The following is an 18,721-nucleotide window of genomic DNA, read 5'->3' as shown; positions in this document are numbered from 1 at the left end:
GTGCCACATAAAAGGTTACTGCATAAGATAAAAGATCACGGGGTTAGGGGTAATATATTAGCATGGATAGAGGATTAGCTAACTAACAGAAAACAGAGGGTCAGGATAAATGGTTCATTCTCTGGTTGGTAACTAGTGGGGTGCTGCAGGGATCAGTACTGAGACCCCAACTATTTACAATCTATATTAACGACTTGGAAGAAAGAACCAAGTGTAATGTAACATAGTTTGCTGATGATACAAAGATGGGAGGAAAAGCAATGTGTGAGGAGGACACAAAAAGTCTGCAAAAGGACATAGACAGGTTAAGTGAGTGGGTAAAAATTTGGCAGATGGAGTACAATGTTGGAAAGTGTGAGGTCATGCACTTTGGCAGAAATAATCAAAGAGCAAGTTATTATATGAATGGAGAAAGATTGCAAAGTGCTGCAGTACAGCGGGACCAGAGGGTACTTATGCATGAAACACAAAAGGTTAGTATGCAGGTACAGCAAGTGATCAGGAAGGCCAATGGAATCTTGGCCTTTATTGAAAAGGGGATGGAGTATAAAAGCAGGGAAGTCTTGCTACAGTTGTACAGGGTATTGGCGAGGCCACACCTGGAATACTGCGTGCAGTTTTGGTTTCCATATTTACGAAAGGATATACTTGCTTTGGAGGCAGTTCAGAGAAGGTTCACTAGGTTAATTCCGGAGATGAGGAGGTTGACTTATGAGGAAAGGTTGAGTAGGCTGGGCCTCTACTCAGTGGAATTCAGAAGAATGAGAGGTGATCTTATTGAAATGTATAAGATTGTGAGGGGGCTTGACAAGGTGGATGCAGAGAGGATGTTTCCACTGATAGGGGAGACCAGAACTAGATGGCATAATCTTAGAATAAGGGGCCGCCCATTTAAAACTGAGATGAGGAGAAATTTCTTCTCTTAGAGGGTTGTAAATCTGTGGAATTCACTACCTCAGAGAGCTGTAGAAGCTGGGTGCTTGAATAAATTTAAGACAGAGATATACAGTTTCTTAAATGATAAGGGGATAAGGGGTTATGGGGAACGGGCAGGGAAGTGGACCTGAATCCATGATTGGATCAGCCATGATTGTAGTAAATGGCGGACCAGGCTGAAGACCTACTCCTGCTCCTATTTCTTATGTTCTTATAATTGGCCTAATTGCCCATCTACTGCGTATCAATTACCCTGAAAATCAGACATTGTGCAATCAGGCGCATGAGCCTATTGCACAGCGCAAGTGGAGGGTGGATGAGAAAATGGTATTAATGTTGAGCTCGGTTTATGCTACAGCACATAAAATTGAAGCACTGGTTCATTGAGCGGAGACAAACTTTGAAAGAATCTTTTATTTATTCAAGTTTGAAAACAGGGTCTTTTTGTTTCACTATCTTTGCTGCACAAAAGCTTTCTGTAGTTTTGGTTTAATCATTTCCCAACTTTTGTTTAGATAGGATTTCATTCACTCTCATGATTTCCTCATTTTGTCAGACATTTAAACTCTCGATTTTAGATTATTTATATTAATCAAAAGTTACTTGGTCAAATTCGACAGGACTATGGGCTAGATTTTACACTTTTGTGCATATCGTCCAAAAATGGGTGTTATTTCCGGAGTGGGTGGTAAAAATGGATTTTCAGATCACCGGCTTCTCGCCCATTCTCAAAGCACCGAGTCTCCATTTTTAAAATTGGGCGTTACCGCGAGCGATATGAAATGGACGGTAGCCTTAAATCTCTCTGACTTTCTGCCGTAAAGTGTCGCCGTCTTTAGCAACGGCATGGTAACGCTCGATTCCTGCGATTCAGGAGGTCAAGTGTCATCATGACATGCACAGAAGAGGAGACAGAGCGAGAGGGAGCTGAGAGGGACTGAAAGCATGTGTGGCTATGGTGTGTGCTTGTTCGGCTGTTGCGGGAGGCACGAGGGAGATTCACCAGCAGCAGAAAGCCTACTAAGCACCAAGAATATAGTTGGTACCGAGTCTTTGTCCAACAAATATGATATAATATTGAAGGGATGGTGGAGGCCCTGGAGCTGGTAGCCAGGAACACTGGTGGTAGAGGGCTCCCAGTGGTCCCGGAGCACGGCACTGCACCCCAAGGTGCTGCACCCCCCATTGTCAATGACACATCAGAGCCAGGTGCAACATCTTGCTTCTGGCTCAGAGCATGTTCCCACCTCGGGACCATCCTCTCCTGTATCTGTCCAAGCAGCGGTTCGGCCATCAACCTCCTCCACACCCCCCGCCGCCCCCCACCCCGCAATGAAGCATCGCCCGAGGAGCTCCTCGGCCAGGCAGCTTGGAGTCAGGAGGGGATGGAAAGGGGTAGAGGTGGGGAGGAGAGGCGGTGGGGTGGGGGGGGGGGGGGTGGGGAGGGTTGGTATTTACAGATATACTTATGATTTCAGACAGATGTTCGGTTTATATGTTTTTTATTTAACAAAACCTTGTAGTGCATTGGCTCAGATAGCTGCACCGTTACACGCTGGTGATTCCTTAACATCAAAGGGTATAATTACACTTAAGTTCAATCATCGTAAACTTTAACTGTCACCAAGGTGATACCCACCATTGATGTATGACCTACACACCCAGCAGTGTGTCAGCCTTGTATGTAACACCAACGTTCTTTCAAGCAAAGCACTCATTTATGAGCTCCTGACATAAGAGTCTTGCAGCTATGATGCCACCACGGCCCTTTCATGCGGTCTACAGGGGGGGGTGATTGTCTGGGTCGATTTCAGCATCTGCCTCCTCATCCTCCTCTTCCTTTCTCTGGTGAGGTGGACTGTCAGACTCTTCAGGCAATTCTTGTCCCCTCCTGATAGCCAAGTTGTGTATCATGGAACACACCACCACGAATTGAGCTACCTGCTCAGGGTGGTATTGGAGCTCGCCTCCTGAGTGGTCCAGGCATCTAAAGCGCTGCTTAAGCACGCCAATGGTTTTCTCCACAATATTGCGAGTGGCTCTGTGGCTCTCGTATCGCCTCTTGGCTTCGGTGTGGGTGTCACACAGGGGGGTCATCAGCCAGGTGGCGAGGCTATATCCTTTGTCACCAAGCATCCAGCATTGACCTTGTGGCTGATTGTTAAACAAGTCAGATACAGTGCTCTCACGCAGGATATGAGCATCATGGATGCTACCCGGAAATTTAGCATTCACTGCCATTATAATTTGCTGGTGGTCGACAATGAGTTGGACATTCGGGGAGTGGAATCCCTTGCGGTTCCTGAAAACCTCTGCATCCTGAAAAGGTGCTCGCATTGCGATGTGTGTACAGTCTATTGCTCCCTGCACCTTGGGGAAGTTAGCAATCCGAGAGCCCTCTCAGTCTGTGCCTCCCTGGTCATAGGGAAGCTGATCAAATCCCTCCTGGATGCATACAGGGCTTCAGTGACCTGTCTAATGCAACAATGTGTGGCATGCTGAGACAAACCTCAAATGTCGCCAGCTGTGGCCTGAAAAGAACCCGACGCGTAGAACGACAGTGCTGCGGTGACTTTGATCTCAATGGACAGTGCGGTACTGATGGTGCTGGCAGGCTGCAGATCTTCCCTTATGAGCTGGCATACCACATTGATAACCTCTTTGTGGAAGCACAGTCTCCGAAGGCAGGTCGTGTCGGGCAAGTCGAGGTAAGACCGCTTGGCCCCGTACTTGCGGGGGTGAAACGTCTGGTCCTCCTCATCAGTCTGGCACGTCTTACATTGGGCACATGATGCTGTGGAGCGTACCTTCGACCATCTTGAGTCTGCAGCATGTAATTGGTCATCAAGAGAGGGTGAGAAAGGACAGGCCCCATTGCAATAGCTCTCTGTTTTCCACCGACTGGTCACAAAGGATGAATGTCCCGATGAATACACCTATTAAATTCCAATCGGTCACAGTATGGTCAAGATGTTTGTACAGACCTTCACATCACCTCCAAAGACCTCCAGAGTACGTCTGCCCTCCCCCGAAGTTGAAGCAGAGCAGCCTTTTAAAGGATGCGACATGTGATGTAGAACAAGGCGTCCATAATGATGTGATTAGTTTCGGTTAGTTCCACTTTTTCCGGGTGTTTTTTGGGGCGAGCGATATTGTGGGCAATATGTGTGCGAGGTGATGAAAGTGACGCTGGGCGATCTCATGGCTGCTAGTTTCGGCAAACGTGATTTTGACGATAAAAAAAAGTGGGCAGTCGGTATTATTGAATCTCAGTGTTAATTCCATGCGGAAACTAATGCTGGCCGATATTATGGCCATTGATTTCACCCATTCTGATGATTCCGCCCAAAAAAAGTGGGCGGGCGGTATTATTTTTTCCCGGCGTTACGCACATGGGGAAAGTATCGCTCGCCGATAAGTGTCCAAAAAATGCCCGTCAGTTTCCATTTTGTGGCTAAATGTGCGATATATGGGCGTTATACGTCATTTCAGTGGTAAAATGGACGTTAAGTGGGCGTTAAGCATACAAAAAAAATGGAAAATCTAGCCCTATAGGTTTAAGTTGTCATGTCCCTGAATTAAAGGACTGATGTTAATTCAGCTGCATGCTTTTTATAAAAAGCATCCTAATCGAGTTTTATGGCTTTAAGGACACCTTCAGTAAAAAGTATCTCAAGAATTTTCAGTGTTTGATCGAATTCTATTAATGCTGAAATCTTGGTTTGTGTATTAAATACTATTGCAGTGATTGTAATTTATTAATAAAATGGCATTTCTGTCTGGTAACTTATTTAAAATGAGTTGTGGGCAAATCAGCAATCTCCTGTGTTTCCTGATTGGCTAAGAGTCAGGAAGTGAAAGGAATGAATACCTCCCCAAGTGATCCCAGGTTGGAGTAACGCTGTGCTCTGGGATCCGTGGGCCACTACACTGCACACAACTCTGTAACATCTGACAGCAACTTCACAGAGCGGGGGGTCGTACCGGGTAAATGCGGATTTCATTCGGATGTCGTCGGCCTACTCCTTAGCTACGTCACCATGGCCAATTCATGGCCATTATTATAGCGTGTCCATAATGTAACAAGCATATAGCAAATCACAGCTTGTAGAAAAGTAAAGGTGAATGTCAAATTAAAGTCAACCTGCTCAGTCATCCCACCACAGCCTACCTGCCCAAACAGAGGCCCAGAGCCATAGCAGAGTGACTGCAGTGGAGAGGACGTAATCTGGTGCCTGTGGATCCAGCCCAACTGGCAAAAGGTGTGACTTCATAACAGAAAGATCATTAGTGGGGGCAGAGGGGGAGGCTGCTCTTGGGGCGATTCTTAAAGGGGAGATAGCGGTCATTGAAAAAATAAATCTGCCGACTTTCTACTGTGCCCCGTTGGCGCTTCAATCGCGTGGTCCATGTCGTGATCGGTCAGCCCGGCACTCTGCTTGAGTGCCGGGCTGTTGGCGCAGCAGCCCAGCTCCCCATTAGTCCATTTCATTATTGCAGTGTATGTAGCTTGGGCCCTTCCCTTTAATGAAGGGAGGAGCCCTTCCTACACAGCCCAGTGCGTAGCATTGCATCCCGCTCCCAACCCGTCCGCCGCACTACCGCCCTAGAAAGGAAGTGAAGTGCGTTATTTTACTCTCCACTTCCTTTCGGGGCGGTAACCCCAATTTTTCGTGCGGGGTGGAACTTCCGCACCTGGCGCAGAATGTCCCACCTCCCGGATGTTACCGCCACCAAACGCGCGCAACGAATTTCACCCCTTAGACTTTTAAGAGCTTACTCAGTTCCTTATTTGCTGCCTGTGAGAATTCTGCATTTTGATTGGCTGCTTCGACAGCTCGTACTGGGGAAGCCCCACTATACTCTGTTGATTTGAATTATGAGTCGGAAAACCCGAAGCTCTCGATACAGAAATCGCAAGATCTTTGTGCAAAGCTTACTTTGGGGCCAGCGGGGTAATGTCTTTGCTTTACTGCTGACCACACATTTCGGCCCAATATAGAAGAGGCAACAAAAGTTCAGCAAAGCCAGAAACGCTATTTCAGAGCGACTATGGAGCGGAGCGGAATGGGCTGACTACACCAAATGCAGATGGTCTGAAACTATAGCCAACATCAGTCTGCTTTCACGTGGCATGGTGAGACCAGATTGACACCAGCAAGGAGGGACAGATCAATGGGTAATATACCTCCCAAAGATAGGGTTAGGATCAGCAAAAAGCTGTCTGATTCCAGGACTGCATCAGGAAACCCAAGTCGGAGAATTTTTGAAACGCAAACAGACATCATAACCCTCTGACTTTTGCCTCATGTTTTGTTCTCCATAAGTAAAAATTAAAAAAAGGTTAATATTGCTGGAGGTGGAAGGAGATGAGAAATTAAAAGACATTCCAGTAAAGAAAATGACAGGGGTGGACAGAATCAGAGGTCCTTAAATCCCACGGGAGTTCTTCAAGTCCCCAGCCGTAACTGTAGTAGACCGGCCCCCTCCACCCCCGCCATTAAATGACGTGGAGCTGGCGTAACTGGGTTATACTGGCTTTCTGATGGTTTAGTGCGGGCTTACACTAATTGGCAGAAAAGTACCGACTGTCCCACTGGCCCTTTTTTACCTTTAGAAATGTCATGAACAATGGGAGGTCAGTGAACAAAGCAATTTGTGAACAGTGTCAGTGGGCAGCCTTTAGGTCCCCTCTCCAAACTGTCCCTCATACTCCACTGCTCGCAACATGAGGGTATGAACGGAGTAAGTGGAGGATACTACGTACTTGTTTTTGGGGCAAGTTGATGGCATTTTACAGAAGCACTGATTAGGCACTCCAATAGTGACAATTAAATGTGAACACTGTTAGTATGGAAAGTGAATTGGGTCTAGTTAATTATGTAAATTTGTTTAATAGCACTATGATTTAGGTAAAGGAACATTAATTACATTACAGACTAAGTACATGAATAATTCATGTTTCTCAGAAGAGTGCACCATGAATACATTAACCAGTTAGATTAAGTGGTCACCTTTAAATGCAAACAGCAGTGTAATAGTGCTGACCATTGCTGCTCATTCAGCGGCATTACCATCGCCGAATCCCTCACCAACAACATTCTGGGGGTTACCTTTGATCAGAAACTTAACTGGACCAGCCACATAAATATTGTGGCAACAAGAACGGGTCAGAGCCTGGATAAGGCCATCTCTGGTCACTTCCTTATATCGCTCTCCATCCATAGCCCCCTTCCACCTCGCATCCCAACTTCCTTCTGTGTCCACCCCTGGAAAAAATTCTCTCCCCATTCACTTACAACTGCATTTGCAAAATCTAACTGCCCAGCCTTTTGCCCTCCATTCACCATGGCATTCTGCAGCTACCAATCTGCTCAACCACACCCTCACCACCACCTTTGATGCCCTAGTCTCTGTTCAAACCATTACTCTCGCTCACCCTGGTCATCCCCCCCGGTACGGCCCTCATCTCTGCTCCCTTAAGTCCAAGGGACACAGACTTGAATAGGTATGGCGGACAACTGGTTTAACCATTCACCACGAGATCAGGTTGGACCACATAAAGCATTATCGGGTCCTGCCAAAACTGCTCACTATTCCAGGATCATTCTGGAATGCAAAGATAACCACAGACTTCTATTTTCTACTACAGTGTTCTTAAGCCTCTCTCCCATGTCTCCTGCACCCTCACCTCCAACAATAAATGTGAGGAGCTCATGGACTTTTTTGCCTCTGCCACTTCCCTTCCTTCCCCTAGCCCACTGGGCCAAACTTCCTCTAAGATTCCTCCTTCAATAGTCCTGAACTCGCATCTTTCTCCAGTTTCACTCTGATCTCCCCTCATGTTCTCTCCAAGCTCATCTTGTTCCTGAGACCCATCTCCCCTGACCCTATTCCCACCAAACTGTTGACCACCCGACTTCCCTTCCTGGCTCCCATGTTAGCTGACATTGTTAACGGTGCTCTCTCCTCAGGTACTGTCCCCCTCTCCCTCAAATCTGCCGTCATCACCCTTCTCCTCAAAAAAAACCCTCGACCCCTCAATCTTTGCAAACAATCACCCCATCTCCAACCTCCCTTTCCTCTCGAATGTGCCTCCCTATTCCTTGCCAATCTTTCCCAGACACCATGTTTAAATCCCTCCAATCCAGTTTCCGCGCCTGCCACAGTATCAAAACAGCTCTTACCAAAGTTACAAATTACATCCTACGTGGCTGTGACAATGGCAAATAATCCATCCTCGTCCTTCTCGACCTGTCTGCAGCCTTTGACACAGTTGAGCACTCCATCCTCCTCCAAAGCCTCTCTACCACCATCCAGCTTGGTGGGACTGTACTCACCTGGTTCCATGCTTATCTATATAGTCATAGCCAGAGAATCACCTGCAACAGCTTCTCTTCTCACTCCCACATCGTTACCTCTGGGGTCCCATAAGGATCTATCCTTGGCCCCCTTTTTTTTCTCAACTATATGCTGCCCTTTGGCAATATCATCTGAAAACACGATGCCAGGTTACACATGTAAGCTGATGACACCCAGCTCTACCTCACCACCACTTCTCTCGACCCCTCCACCATCTTCAAATTGTCAGACTTCTTGTCCGACATCCAGTATTGGGTGAGCGGAAATTTCCTCCAACTAAATATCGGGAATATTGAAGCCATTGTCTTTGGTCCCTGCCACAAATATGGTTCCCTAGCCACCGATTTCATTCCTCTCCCTAGCAATTGCCTGAGGATGAACCAGACTGTTCACAATCTTGGTGTCATATTTGACCCCGAGACAAGCTTCCAAACACATATCCGCCGAATAATTAAGACCGCATATTTCCACCTCCGTAACATCGCCCGTCTCCGCTCTTGCCTCAGCTCATCTACTGCAGAAACCTTCCATCCATGCCTTTGTTACCTCTAGACTTGACTATTCCAATGCACTCCTGGCTGGCCTCCCATTTTCTACCCTTCGTAAACTTGAGGTCATCCAAAACTTGGCTGCCTGTGTCCTAACTCACTCCAAGACCTGATCACTCATTACCTCTGTGCTCGCTGACCTACATTGACTCCAAGTTAAGCAACACCTCGATTTTAAAATTGTCATTCTTGTTTTCAAATCCCACTAGGGCCTCGCCCCTCCCTATCTCTGTAATCTTCTCCAGCCCTATAACCCTTCCAGATATCTGCGTTCCTCCAATTCTGGCCTCTTGAGAATTTCTGATTTTAATTGTTCCACCCTTGGCAGCCGTGCCTTCTGTTGCCTGGGCCCTAAGCTCTGGAACACCCTCCCTAAATCTCACCGCCTGTCTACCTCACTCTCTTCCTTTAAGGCACTCCTCAAAACCTACCTCTTTGGTCCAAGCTTTTGGTCATCTGTCCTAATATCTCCTTATGTAGCTCAGTGTCAAATTTTATTTTATAATGCTCCTGTGAAGCACCTTGGGATGTTTTATTATGTTAAAGGTTCCTTATAAATATGTTGTTTTTGTTGTATTCTACGGTGAGTGATTCACATCCTGACTCCCCAAAGCCTTTCCACCATCTACATAAGAACATAAGAAATAGGAGCAGGAGTAGGCCATTTGGCCCCTCGAGCCTGCTCCACCATTCAATAAGATCATGGCTGATCTGATCTTGGCCTCAACTCCACTTCCCTGCTCACTCCCCATAACCCTTGACTCCCCTATAGTTCAAAAATCTGTCTATCTCCAACTTAAATATATTCAATGACCCAACCTCCACAGCTCTCTGGGATAGAGAATTCTTAAGATTTACGACCCTCTGCAAGAAGAAATTCCTCCTCATTTCCATTTTAAATGGACAACCCCTTATTCTGAAACTATGCCCCTTAGTTCTGGATTTCTCCATGAGGGGAAACAACCTCTCTGCATCTATCCTGTCAAGCCCCATCAGAATCTTATATGTTTCAATAAGATCACCTCTCATTCTTCTGAACTCCAATGAGTATAGGCACAACCTGCTCAACCTATCTTCATAAGTCAATCCCTTCATCTCAGGAATCAACCTAGTGAACCTTCTCTGAACTGCCTCCAATGCAAGGATATACGTTCTTAAATAAGGAGACCAAAACTGTACGCAGTACTTCAGGTGTGGTCTCACCAATGCCGTGAACAGTTGTGGCAGGGCTTCCCTACTTTTATACTCCACCCCCCTTGCAATAAAGGCCAACATTCCATTTGCCTTCCTAATTACTTGCTGCACTTGCATGCTAACTTTTTGTGTTTCATGCACAAGGACAGCCAGATCCCTTTGTACCACAGCAATTTGTAATCACTGCTCATTTAAATAATAATTTGCTTTTTTATTTTTACGACCAAGGTAGATAACCTCACATTTTCCCACATTATACTCTATCTGCCAAATTTTTCCCCACTCACTTAGCCTGTCTATATCTCTTTGCAGGTTCTTTGTGTCCTCCTCACAATTTGCTTTCCCACCTATCTTTGTATCATCAGCAAATTTAGCTACATTACACTCGGTTCCTTCATCCAAGTCATTAATATAGATTGTAAATAGTTGATACCCCAGCACTGATCCCTGTGGCACCCCACTAGTTATAGTTTGCCAACCTAAAAATGGTCCATTTATCCCGACTCTCTGTTTTCTGTTAGTTTGCTAATCCTCTCTCCATGCTAATATATTACTCCAACCCTGTGAACTCTTATCTTGTGCAATAACCTTTTATGTAGCACCTTATCGAATGCCTTCTGCAAATCCAAATACATGACATCTAATGGTTCCCCTTTATCCACCCTGCTCTTTACATCCTCAAAGAACCCCAGCAAATTTGTCAAATATAATTTCCCTTTTATAAAGCCATACTGACTCTGCTTGACTGTATTATGATGTTCTAAATGTCCTGCTACTACTTCCTAAATAATGGACTCCAGCATTTTCCCAATGACAGTTGTTAGGCTAACTGGTCTATAGATTCCTGCTTTCTGTCTCCCTCCTTTCTTAAGTTGGGACATTACCTTTGTGGTTTTCCAATCCACTAGGACCTCTCCAGAATCCAGGGCATTGTGGTGGATTACAACCAATACATCCACTATCTCTGCAGCCACTTATTTTAAATGCAGGCCATCGGGACCAGGGGACTTGTTCACCTTTAGTCCCATTAGTTTGCCTAGTACGTTTTCTCTAGTGATAGTGATTGTTTTACGATCCTCCTCCCAATAGCCCTTGATTATCAATTATTGGGATGTTTTTAGTGTCTTCTACCGTGAAGACCAATACAAAATATTTGTTTAAAGTTTCTGCCATTTTTGTAATTGCAGGACATTAGTTTAAGACCTAGATTTCTCACCCTCAACCTGAATTTGAAATTCTACCATGCTATGATCACTCTTCCCAAGAGGATTCTTTACTATAGAAACATAGAAACATAGAAAATAGGTGCAGGAGTAAGCCATTCAGCCCTTCGAGCCTGCACCACCATTCAATAAGATCATGGCTGATCATTCCCTCAGTACCCCTTTCTTGCTTTCTCTCCATACCCCTTGATCCCCTTAGCCATAAGGGCCATATCTAACTCCCTCTTGAATATATCCAATGAACTGGCATCAACAACTCTCTGCGGCAGGGAATTCCATAGGTTAACAACTCTCTGAGTGAAGAAGTTTCTCCTCATCTCAGTCCGAAATGGCCTATCCCTTATCGTAAGACTATGTCCCCTGGTTCTGGACTCCCCCAACATCTACTATGAAATCATTACTTAATTCAGTCTCATTACACATTGCCAGATCTAAAATAGTCTGCTCCCTAGTTGGTTCCACAATGTATTGTTTTAAGAAACCATCCCGAATACACTATATAAACTCATCCTCAAGGCTACCTTTACCAATTTGATTAGTCCAATCAATATAAAGATTAAAATCACCCATGATTATTGCCGTATCTTTCTTACATGTCTCCATTATTTTTTGATTAATATTCTGTCCTACAGTGTAGCTACTGTCCAGGGGCTAATAGATTATTCCCATCAGTGACTTCTTTCCCTTATTATTTTTTATCTCCACCCAAACTGATTCTACATCTTGATCTTCTGAGCCAATATCATTTCTCACTACTGCACTGATCTCATCTTTTATTAACAGAGCTACCCCACCTCCTTTTCCTTTCTGCTTATCCTTCCAAAATGGCAAATACTCCTGAATATTCAGTTCCCAGCCTTGGTCACCTGGCAATCACATTTCTGTAATGGCTATCAGATCATACCTATTTATTTCTATTTGTGCCGTCAACTCATCTATTTTGTTACGACTGCTGCGTGCTTTTAATTTTGTCTTTTTACCATCTTTCCCTACTTTGACCCGACTTTCAGATGCAATCTTATGTTTACATGCTCTGTCCCTTCCTGTCACACTCTGGTTATCCTTGCCCCTATCGCTACACTGCACTATTGCCTTCTCCTTTCTTCTTGATTTTTTCAATTTCCACTCACCTGATCCCTGCCTCCCACTATTTAGATTAAAGCCTTACCTGCAGCCCTAGTTATTCGATTCCTATTAGAGCCTATTAGACTATATAGGAAATCTGTGTGTGAAGGCATCAGACGTGGATAGGATTCTTAATGAATACTTTGCATCCGTTTTCACAAAAGAGAGGGGCGATGCAGATTTTGCAATGAGGGAGGAAGAGTGCGAAATATTTGATGAGATAAGCATAGTGAGAGAGGAAGTATTAAGGGGCTTAGCAGCTTTGAAAGTGGATAAATCCCCAGGCCCGGATGAAATGTATCTCAGGCTATGAAGAGAAGCGACTGTGGAGTGCAGCCAGAGCCAATTCCAAGGCACCACGGGTGGCTCAGCTGCACAGGGTGGAGGGACGAAGAACAAAAGAGCCCTAGTGATAGGGGATTCTATAGTTAGGGGAACAGACAGGCGTTTCTGCGGCCGTAGACATGACTCCCAAATTGTTTTGTGCCTCCCTGGTGCCAGGTTCAAGGATGTCACAGAGCGGACGCAGGGCATCCAGGGGTGGAGGGTAAACAGCTAGAGGTCGTGGTCCATATCGGGACCAACGACATCGGTAAAATGAGGGATGAGGTCCTACAGGAAGAATTCAGGGAGCTAGGAAGAAAATTAAAGGGTAGGACCTCGAAGGTAGTAATTTCTAGGTTTTTACCGGTGCCACGTGCTAATGAGTATAAGAATTGAAGAATAGAGAGGATGAACATGTGGCTGGAAAGTTGGTGTAGGAGGGAGGGCTTTAAATTCTTGAGGCATTGGGACTGCCTCTGGGGGAGATGGGACCTGTACAAACTGGATGGGTTGCACCTCAACAGCGCTAGGACCAATATCCTCATGGGGAGTTTTGCTCGTGTTGTTGGGGAGAGTTTAAACAAGCTTCGCAGGGGGATGGGAACCTGAGAGCGAATTCAAAAGGGAAGGAAGTAAAGCAGAAATTGGATAGCAAGAATCTAGAAAGTGAATCTGTAAGACAGAGGAAGCAGGGCTTAGTATGTAGTAAGCAAGGAGGTCTTCCTGTGCTGAATGGTATATACTTTAATGCAAGGGGTATAGTAACTAAGGCGGATGAGCTAAGAGCACAGGTAGACCCTTGGGAGTGTGACATTATAGCCATTACAGAAACATGGCTGAAAGAGGGGCAGGTTTGGCAGATCAATATTCCTGGCTACAGGATTTTTAGACAAGATAGAGAGGGTGGTAAAAAGGGGTGGGGGGGGGTTGCAGTACTGATTAAAGAAAAATTAAAAAGGGGTGATCATACTGCTGGGTGTGTATTATAGACCCCCAAACAGTGGAAGGGAGATAGAGGAGCAAGTATGTTGGCAAATTGCTGTGAAGTCCAAAAACCATAGGGCAGTAATAGTAGGGGATTTTAACTATCCAAATATTGATTGGGACAAATTTAGTGTGAAGGGTATAGAGGGTACGGAATTCTTGAAATACATTCAAGAGAACTTTTTTAGTTAGTATGTAGCAAGCCTAACACGAGAGGGCTTGGATTTAGTTTTGGGGAATGAAGCTGGGCAGGTTGAAGGGGTATTAGTGGGAGAGCACTTGGGTGCCAGTGACCATAATTCAGTCAGATTCAAGTTGGTTATGGATAAGGATAAGAATAAGCCTGGAATAAAAGTTCCGAATTGGGGTAAAGCTAACTTTGCTAAGTTAAGGAGTGATTTGGCCATAGTGGACTGGAAACAGCTACTTGTGGGTAAATCAGTGTCGGAATAGTGGGAGGCATTCAAGGAGGAGATCCAGAAGGCTCAGGCCAAACGTGCCCTTAAAGAAAAAGGCTGGGAAAATAATTCTAGAGTCCCCTGGATGTCTAGAAAATTACAGGGGAGGATTAAGAAAAAAATGGACACTTATTTTATATACCAATGCCTAAATACTATAGAATCCTTAGAGGAATATAGAAAGTTAAGAGGTAAAATTAAAAAGGATATTTGTGATGGTAAGAGAGAGCACGAGAAATTCTTGGCCAGTAAAATTAAGGAAAACCCTAAGATGTTCTATAAATATATTAAGAGTAAGAGGGTAATTAAAGAAAGGGTGGAGCCTATTAGAGACCATGAGGGTAATCTTTGTGAGGAGGCAGAAGATGTTGGTACTTTGATGAAGATACTTTGCATCTGTTTTCACAAAGGAAAGGGGCAATGCAGATACTGCTATCAAGGAGGTGTGTGATGTTCTGGATAAAATAAATATAATGAGAGAGGAAGTATTAAGGGGTTAGCAGCTTTGAAAGTAGATAAGTCCCCAAGCCCAGATGAAATGTATCCCAGCCTGTTGAGCGAAGTAAAAGAGGCCTTGACCATCATTTTCCAGTCCTCTTTGGATCTGGGCATGGTGCCGGAGGATTGGAGGACTGAGAATGTGGTATCCTTGTTTAAGAAGGGGGAAAGGGATAGGCTGAGTAATTACAGGCCTATCAGCCTAACTTCAGTGGTGGGAAAATTATTGGAAAAAATCCTGAAAGACAGGATAAATATGCATTTGGAAAGGCAGGGATTAATTAGGGACAGTCAGCACGGATTTGTTAAGAGAAGATCATGTTTGACTAACCTGATTGAATTTTTTGAGGAGGTAATTAAGAGGGTCGATGAGGGTAGTGCATACGATGTAGTGTATATGGACTTTAGCAAGGCTTTTGATAAGGTCCCACATGGTAGACTGGTCATGAAGGTTAAAGCCCATGGGATCCAGGGCAAAGTGGCAAGTTGGATACAAAATTGGCTTGGAGGTAGGAAGCAAAGGGTATTGGTTGATGGATGTTTTTGTGATTGGAAGGATGTTTCCAGTGGGGTTCCACAGGGCTCAGTACTGGGTCCCTTGCTTTTTGTGGTGAAAATCAATGATTTAGATTTGAATATAAGAAGTTTGCAGACGACACTAAAATTGGCTGTGTGTTTGATAATGAAGATGAAAGTCATGGGCTGCAGGAGGATATCTATCTACTGGTCAAGTGGGCAGAACAGTGGCAAATGGAATTTAATTCAGAGAACTGTGAGTTGATGCACTTTGGGAGGGCTAATAAGGAAAGGGTATACACATTAGATGGTAGGTCACTTAATAATGTAGATGAACAAAGAGACTTTGGAGTGCTTGTCCACAGAACTCTTGTTGTGAAAAAAAATTAAAACATTAAATCATTAAATCGTGTCCCCCCGATCTGGGGGGGGCGCACCAAACATTTCCAAGGCCCTTTTTTTTTGTGTTTTTGGTTTTTTAAAGTTTATTTTTGGGCACTAAAATCATTTTTTTTCTCTCCAAGTGCCTATAAAAGGGGAGGGGGACACTAAAAAACACCAGCAACTAAAACAAATTAAACCTTAAAATATAAAATCAAATTAAAATTTGGTTGCCGGGGGTGATGATGCACTCCAGTCCCTCCGGTGCCCACCTCTCGCGGAAGGCCGCGAGCATACCAGTGGACACCGCGTGCTCCATCTCCAAGGACACCCTGGCACGGATGTACGCGCGGAAGAGAGGCAGGCAGTCAGGTTGAACGACCCCCTCGACCGCGCGCTCAAGTTGTGAGGCGCCGGCTCCCGAGGGAGGTTCTGGGGTTTGGCGCCGATGAGGAATTCCGTCCGGACGGGGGTCAGTTCGACCGCACGAGGTATGGCAAACGACCCGGCCGCTCCATCCGGCCCTGGCTCTGCCCCGATCCCACCCCCAGGATCGTCGACAGAGGAGTCCCCACTGGGCTCTTTTAAAAGCGGTGCTGGGTCAGGAAGTGACAGCGGAAGGGGTTCCCCCTCCGCCCCAGGAACCAGGGAACTCGGAGAGACCTGGTTTAGGAAATTCTCCAGGTCCTCTAAGTACCCCAGCTCCAAAGTAGGGGGCGAGGGTTGGTGTTTTTCTCCCTCCCCGCCGCCACCCCCCGGCCCAGCGTGTACAGCTTAATTAAAATTGTTAATACTGTGTATTTCTGCCGAGTCGAGCAAGTCCCGGGGGAAGTTGGATATTGGCTGGGCGGGCTCAGGTTCGGCCTTTCCGGCCCCGCCCGCCTCAGTCCCCGGGACTCTCGACCCGGTGGCAATGCTTTCCTCTGCTGGCCCCACGCCCCCGACAGGAAGATCCTCCACGCCATCCCTGGGAGGCAGAGGCTGGGCAGCCTCGACAGCCCCTCCCTCCCCAGGGACAGATTCCTCCCCTCTACGGCGCAGTTTGGGGGCGCTGGTGGGGGACGCGGGAGCCCGTGAACCGGCTTAAAAATTTATTGCACGGCACTGCTCCGTGCACCACCCTCCAGGCAAAGTCCCCGATAAATAGTGGGAGGACTCCCGCGTAGAGTGCCCTCCATCGGGGACCCCCGTCTCCTCCGGACGGCAAGATGGTACGCCATGGCATGTCCGGACGGCAAGCGAGGATGGCAAAGTTGAGGGTGTGCAGGAGCAGCCCGTACAGGAAACCGATCCGTGCGGAACTGAAAGGCACGGAGGGGATTTCATCGAGGCGGCTCAAGTTGTGAGGCGCCGGCTCCCGAGGGAGGTTCTGGGGTTTGGCGCCGATGAGGAATTCCGTCCGGACGGGGGTCAGTTCGGACGGGATCTCCCCACGTGCTTGAGCCTCCTCGATGCACCTAACGGAGTCAGGGCCCAGAACTGTTTTTAGCGACTCGATGGCATTGGCCGCGCGGCGGACGTTGGCGGAATTTAAGCGCCGCACCAGCGTGTCTGGCGCCATCCAGCCCGCTCCTCCGCCATCGAGCAGGTCCCTGACCCTGGTCACCTCACCAGCCACAGCCCTCTCGTCCGACCGCCACCTAAAACCTCGGTCGTGGAGGTACGGATTCCCGAGCAGCGGCTCCTGCAGGACAGCCGCCACTCCAGCCGGTGGAGAGCTGCGCTTGGTGGAGACTTTGTTCTAGACCCTGGTGAGTTCCTTGTAAAAGACAGGCAGCTCCTGGAAGGCGGTCCTGACGCCCCCCAAGCTCACAAACAGGAGCTGCGTGTCGTAGTTGAGGCCGTGCTGCTGGCGGAAGAAATACGTCGCCAGAGCACGCCACCTAGGAGGGGGCTCGACGTAAAGGTATCTCTGCAGGGTCTGAAGACGGAAAGTCGCGAGCTGGGTGCTGACGCACACCAACGACTGACCGCCCTCCCCAAGCGGGAGACTCAAGACCGCGGCAGAGACCCAGTGCTTCCTGTTGTTCCAGAAGAAGTCCACCAGCTTCTTCTGTATCTTGGTGACAAACGCAGGGGGAGGGGTCAAAGTGACCAGCCGGTACCACAACATGGCAGCCACCAGCTGGTTTATGACTAGCGCTCGACCGCTGTAGGACAGCACTCGGAGAAGTCCTGTCCAGCGCCCTAGGCGAGCGGCGACCTTGGCCTCCAGCTCTTGCCAGTTCGCCGGCCAGGCTTCCTCGTCGGGGCTAAGGTAGACACCCAGATAGAGGAGATGGGTCGTGCTCCAGGCAAAAGGCCTGAGCTCCTCCGGCAGGGAGTCCACCCGCCACTGACCCACCAGGAGTCCGGAACATTTCTCCCAGTTGATCCTGGCAGAGGATGCGGCCGAGTAAATCTCCTGGCACTCACGCATCCTCCGCAAGTCAGCGGGATCCTCTACCGCGAGGAGCACGTCATCGGCGTAAGCCGAGAGGACAACCTCCACGCCCGGCCCTTGCAGAGCCAGTCCCGTCAACCTCGTCCGCAGGAGGCTCAGGAAAGGCTCCACGCAGATGGCATATAACTGGCCGGACATGGGGCATCCCTGGCGCACCCCTCTCCCAAAGCGAAGGGGCGCCGTCAAGGACCCGTTATCCTTTATCAGACACTCCGCGGCGGCGTACAAAAGTCGGATCCGGGCGACGAAATGCGTCCCGAACCCGAAAGCGCGCAGCGTTCCGAACAGATAGTCGTGATCCACCCTGTCGAACGCCTTCTCTTGGTCGAGAGATAGGAAGGCGACCGACAGACCAGCCTCCTGGGAATGATGGATGAGGTCCCGGACCAGATGGATATTATCGTGGATTGTCCAGCCCGGGACCGTGTAGGACTGGTCGGGGTGGATCATGTGGTCCAGCACGGCGCCAAGGCGAGCAGACATCGCCCTGGCGAAGATTTTGTAGTCCGTGCTGAGGAGGGAGACCGGGCGCCAGTTCTTAAGGAACCGGATCCGCGACCTCACGAACGCGCCTCGGGACCCGACGAGCTGCAGGTCCTTCAGCGCGGCCTTCTTCGCTTCGTACACCATCCGCAGGGCCGGGTCCTCGACGACTTGTCCGAGGCGGGACTCCAGGTCGAGCATCTCTTTTTCTAGGCGCCCGACCCTGGCCGCCCGCCTCTTGGTCGA

The sequence above is a fragment of the Pristiophorus japonicus genome, chromosome 1, assembly GCF_044704955.1.
Source record: "Pristiophorus japonicus isolate sPriJap1 chromosome 1, sPriJap1.hap1, whole genome shotgun sequence".
Taxonomy (NCBI): domain Eukaryota; kingdom Metazoa; phylum Chordata; class Chondrichthyes; family Pristiophoridae; genus Pristiophorus; species Pristiophorus japonicus.
This window is presented reverse-complemented; position numbering follows the sequence as displayed.